Raw genomic sequence first — 6,411 nt, forward strand, 5'->3', positions numbered from 1 at the left:
ATGTGAATTCATTAACACAAACAAGATCCCTGCCTTGATATGTCCATTTCTCGTTAGCATGTACAGCACCACCTTTTCGGAAAACAATAACCTTTGTCTTTTCTATATTAACAGCTAGTTTCCATTTATTAGAGTACCTTCCTAGGTTATCTAGTAAATCTTGCAGACCCTGAACAGTCTCCGAAAATAACACCAAACTCAGATCTTGAAAGTCATATTGCGAATTACAATGAGATATGAAGAAGGATTCAAAATCATTAACATATAAAGAAAAAAGTATTGGGGAGAGAATTTCTCCTTGGAAGAGACCGATTTTGTTATCAAAAAAGTCTGAGATTTGACCATTAAGACTTACACATGATTTCACATGCCCATATAAGGATTTAATCAATTTGAGGAGTTTCCCTCGTATTCCTAACTTTGACAATTTAAACCATAAATGTATACGATTATAGCAATTGCAAATCACTTTGTGAGCTTTTGTACGGGGGCTTGCTAAACTGGTGTACGGGGACTTGGTTTATGTGATAAATATGGTGTACGGGGGCTTGGTATAATTAAAATGACAAGGACTTCACAATATATTTTAAAACAAAGCGTCTAGTCGTCCAAAAGACAGATGTAAAGTTTTCTTCCGACGTCTATGTCTTCGTAGATCTTATGTAAAGATGTCAATGGAATAGTAGGCCTTCCAGACAAAGATGATGGATGTTGGTAAGTCTGTAGATTCTGTATATACAAGATCAGTTTGTTTGTTTGAAGGCAATTTTGTTAAATTCTTTAACGGAGGGGATCATTTTGAGGAAGGAATTCCTGTACTTATATTAACACACAACCATATAGCGCCGATTTCGATAAGAAATATAACTTCATCTGGGGGGATTCAAGTAATTTTACTTTTGAATTGTAAACAATGGCTACGAATACATATTTGTCATAGCGTTGTTTTGACATCGCGTTTGTACAAGAAAAACTCCAATCAGGTATTTTCCACAATCCTCCAACACAACGAAGGTGAGTAGTATATTTTAGCATAGTTAATTATAATATGTAATGATATTTACGGTGCTATGTTTGACGGAAAGTCTGTGACTCTCAGCAGCTGCAAAACTCGTAATTACAGTTTTAAATATTGACGATGTATCATGCCAAAGAAACTCTATAATTCTAGAATACAACACGGAATTTCAGTTTAATACACACTTGTCCAGATGTCACCCTTTACTGATATGGTTCCGTTTCTTACATTTTCCATTTTAATTTTGCATCCTATCCTTATTTGTCAGATTTATTGTTTATCATTTGCTGTTATTTATCTTTATCTGAAGATAATGTTTTAATACGTTAATACTTTTAGTTGCCCAGACTTAAAAATTAATTGAAAAGAACAGTTTTTGCCTGATTTGATCAAAATCAAAATGATTAATCATTCTACATATCGTATCGTTTCAATCAGTAATTTGATAATCATATAGAACGCTATATATTGATATCTAGAAAGGAATATTTGGCTTAAAAAGCTGCGTTTCTCAACTCATAAACTAAATAGCCGTACAATCTTCAACCATGCTGCCGTACAATCAACATCCAAGCCCCCGTACACTTGATTTTTAACAACAAGCAAGCCCCCGTACACAACGTGATTTTCACGGATTTATTTTGCAATCTTCATGACCTCAAAATTTGTCATCGGGGTGTGAGTTGTTTTCCTATGTTGTGAATTAGCCATAGAAAATGAATTCCGTTTTCAGAAAAGCATAAAATCTTTATATCACTGATTTATTTTGAACCGCCTTTTTCACTGCGGTACCCCCCTGCATGTGACCCTGGATTCCTGTCTATTCCTCAATAACTATATGACGCTGGGGGTTGACAGATCGCATACGGACGCGATATATACTTAGCTTGAACTGACCAATAGTTACAGATACATTAAAACTGTGAAAATATTGCAATACTTCCCCTTGCTGTGACAGGCCACCGCTTCGTCGATACCAATATCCCGTGTACGGGTACCCACAGTGATAGTGTTAGCCCATGAAGCTGTGTACGGCATTTTACTACTATATATGACTATACGAATATATACAAACCACTAAACATCGAAAAGTATCTCATAGCTTTTTTACTGTTGCATTAGAGACGCTAATCTCATGCATGTATATTTAACCATTTATGTAAATATTACCATATATCTATATAAGCCAAAAATGGCTTTCCAATGATGTTGGACTGATGAGATACTGATGAGATATTTCTGTGTTATTTTTTATGAAAAATTGTAAAATTAAAACCTATGCATTGAACATTCTGTAAGCAATGATCAAAATGTTGGTAAATTTTGGTGATTAATGACATATTATAAAAGCTTTTCTTGATTCGTTAGAATGAAAAGTACGACACATATAAATTTAATGAGTTTAACCCTGGAAATTCAATTTTGCTTTAGTAAAAAAAAATTGCTTGGTAAAGCAAGATATTTAAATGAATTATATTCAAATTTCTGGTAAAGCGGAATATTTACATTTCAATTAGATTTCACTTTTATTTCAACATGGTTCTATGCATTATGAATAAAACTGTTTGGGAAAATTAAGATTAGAAAAATATTATCTAATTTACAAACTTACTGCATAGCCTTCGAGACTCAAACACAGGTAAATAGACCCCCGTTGAGTTAAGTGAGGCGATGACCTGGGGCGGTGGCCAGGTGTTCTGGCCGACGGTTCACCTGATGACAGTAAGACACCTGTGATTATTCAATTCAATTCAATTCTTTTATTACTTTCGGCCATTCGGCCTATCAGTCATACAAATATTGAACATAAATTTCAGCATGACATATACAATACTATATCATATAGAGAATGTAATATAAATGTATAGTTACAACATGTACTATTATCTAACAAATGAATTATAATGACTACATATCAGTAGGTACCTTGATTATTTCTTAGTTTTGTTGCCTCGTATATATATTTTCCTAATGAACATAACTCCTTTATATTTTTCACTCTTAATAACTCAATTAATTTAAATACAGATGGGTTTTTTCCAGTAGTAACTCTTAATATATTTTTTTCTGACATTATTGTATTTGTTACATTGCAGGATAAAATGATATTCGTCTTCAATTTCTCTTGAATCACACATACTACAAAAACGTCTTAATCTTGGAGTATTATTATATCTACCAGCTTCAATAGCTAAACAGTGTGAAGATAAACGCAACTTGGTAAGACAAACTCTATACCGTTTATCAATATATTTCGTGAGATAAAAAGGCAAGGTAATATTATCAACAACATATTTATATATATGGCATTTTGGAGATGCCTCCAATAAAGAATGTAAATGTTGTTTGGCTTGATCAAAAATTCTAAGCTTAATCATTGGCAAAATGTTATTACTACAATTTCCATATAGTTGCTGGTTTTCCCAAACATATCCAAAACCAAGTGAAAAAAGTTCATTTTTAACAGCAGTGACCCAATTAAAACAATTTCTTGTGTTACCATTTCTTAGAAATTCATATGATCGATTTAAAGATACAATTTTTTGAATTAATTAATTAAAACCAATATTTGATAATTCTAAATTTCCTGTAATATTCCAATGGATATCGTCCTAACTCACAGTAAATCATAGAATTTGTGGTAGATTTTTTAACGTTAAGTATTTGTTTGCAAAAATGAGTATGAACCTTTTCAATGTCCTTTGCTTTTGACGAGCCCCATACTTCACAACCATAGTTTAAGATACTCCCTATATATGTATCAAAAAGATGTAGTATAGTTACAATATTTAATTTCATATTGTTAGATTTTTTAAAGAGGGCAAACATGGCTTTGCGGCCTTGATTTGATAATTGGCTTTGGATACTTTGAAATTTATTATTGAATTTCAAACATACTCCTAAATATGTGAATTCATTAACACAAACAAGATCACTGCCTTGATATGTCCATTTCTCGTTAGCATGTACAGCACCACCTTTTCGGAAAACAATAACCTTTGTCTTTTCTATATTAACAGCTAGTTTCCATTTATTAGAGTACCTTCCTAGGTTATCTAGTAAATCTTGCAGACCCTGAACAGTCTCCGAAAATAACACCATATCGTCAGCATAAGCATCAGAAATAAACTCAGATCTTGAAAGTCATATTGCGAATTACAATGAGATATGAAGAAGGATTCAAAATCATTAACATATAAAGAAAAAAGTATTGGGGAGAGAATTTCTCCTTGGAAGAGACCGATTTTGTTATCAAAAAAGTCTGAGATTTGACCATTAAGACTTACACATGATTTCACATGCCCATATAAGGATTTAATCAATTTGAGGAGTTTCCCTCGTATTCCTAACTTTGACAATTTAAACCATAAATGTATACGATTATAGCAATTGCAAATCACTTTCCGTTAATTAGATATCAAATTATGCTATCTATCACAGCTCGATCGGCACTGTATCTCTTCGCCATGATATATTGGGTACCTTCGATAATTTGTTAACACTTGTACTTGAGCTTTAAAAGTTTCCATATGTACAAACTCAATCAATAGAAAATTAATATTTGAAAACTAAATAAATGGAAATCAGTCAATTATTGAAATCAGAGTACGTGGTTTATACTGTGCTATCTTTCACGACCCTATCTGAACAGTATCATCGCCATTATAAATTTAGGGTAACTTCGATGATTTGTGTACAGATTTACCACCAAAATTCAAAAGGTTCAATATGTTCAAATTATATCAATTTAATATATTAACATTTAAAATTTACCAAGCAACAAATATTTGAAAACTAAATGGAAATCGGTCAATTATTGAAATCAGAGTATGTGGGTTTTATTATATTAATATTTCACGGGGCGATCCATTGTATCGATCAAGGAAGTAATCATGCCGGGATGAGGACATTCACAGTTAGCATTACGTTTATTTAGTGTAACATCTCTACAATTATGAAAAATGTGATGGATTATTCAAATAAATTACATTTTCAATAAAGAGCAAACTTTATGCTATTTGGTTTATTTTCTGTTCATCACCTGAATTATAGCCTAGATCGCTTCATCGGACGAAGCGTAGTTTCAATATGGCGTCGTTAGACTGTACTCTACTGTAGACACGCGATGCACTCTGGGATAGCTTCCGCTGCGGGCGTCGTTAAGTAAGGCTATGAGGTACCTTCTTATCCCTACTATTTAAATCTCTGGTAAAACTGGAGGCAGCTTAGGAGAAACAATCTGAACCAATCACAGGCTTGCAAAGACTTTCTTTGAAGACTAAATTTCCTGTTCTGTTATGTTGCCTCTAGGTTTACTATGAGATAGTCCAGGGGTGTATATAATATCAATTATAATAACCCCCGAAGTATCAAGGTTGGGTGCAATATTTTATGAGATATCTTGCAAAAAAAACAACATATCTCACAAAAGATATATATATATTATTAAGTAAATAATATAACGTGTTATTCACGCCAACACTTATTAGTATTCTATCAATTGTGTGATTTTTTTATCACTTTAATGTACATGTATCAAATATAAACAATGTCACCAGAGCAGATGTAATCATGACGCCCTCTGTTTGTGTATTGACCACTGTGCTAGCTCCTGTAAATCGGCTTTGATAGTTTATTCTTACAAATGAGATGTTTTGTTTGGGCGATGACAGATGTACAATGAGATACCGTACAGCTGTCGGGTGTGAGGTTGCGTATGAAATGAATCATTTTGAATTACAATAAACATCTTTAGTTTGTTCGTCTATTTTAACTCGGCGTTTTCCTTTTTTTTCCTAACATATGATGCCTTTGTGTCAATCGTATGTACAATGCTGAGGTCTAGTATGAGCAATGACCCTGCATGATTCTGTCTGTAAGCTACACAGAATAACAAATAGTTCTCGTGCTATTGACGTTTTACTGTATATAAAGAAATATAATTTCGTTGATAGATCTATATCGGACATCTAACACTCCCAATCTAATTAAAATCACATCGATTCGTCGATTTGTTGCTAAACTAGATTATTTCTATTCCTGAACATGGACACACTACAGAACACATGACTTGCCTCACCACTATTGATTTTGTTAGTGTGATATATCGGTAACATAAGACGTATATAACTGAACACGGACACACTACAGAATACATGACTTGCCTCACCACTATTGATTTTGTTAGTGTGATATATCGGTAACATAAGACGTATATAACTGAACATGGACACACTACAGAACACATGACTTGCCTCACCACTATTGATTTTGTTAGTGTGATATATCGGTAACATAAGACGTATATAACTGAACATGGACACACTACAGAACACATGACTTGCCTCACCACTATTGATTTGGTTAGTGTGATATATCGGTAACATAAGACA

This window comes from Argopecten irradians, chromosome 3 (assembly GCF_041381155.1).
Source record: "Argopecten irradians isolate NY chromosome 3, Ai_NY, whole genome shotgun sequence".
NCBI lineage: Eukaryota > Metazoa > Mollusca > Bivalvia > Pectinida > Pectinidae > Argopecten > Argopecten irradians.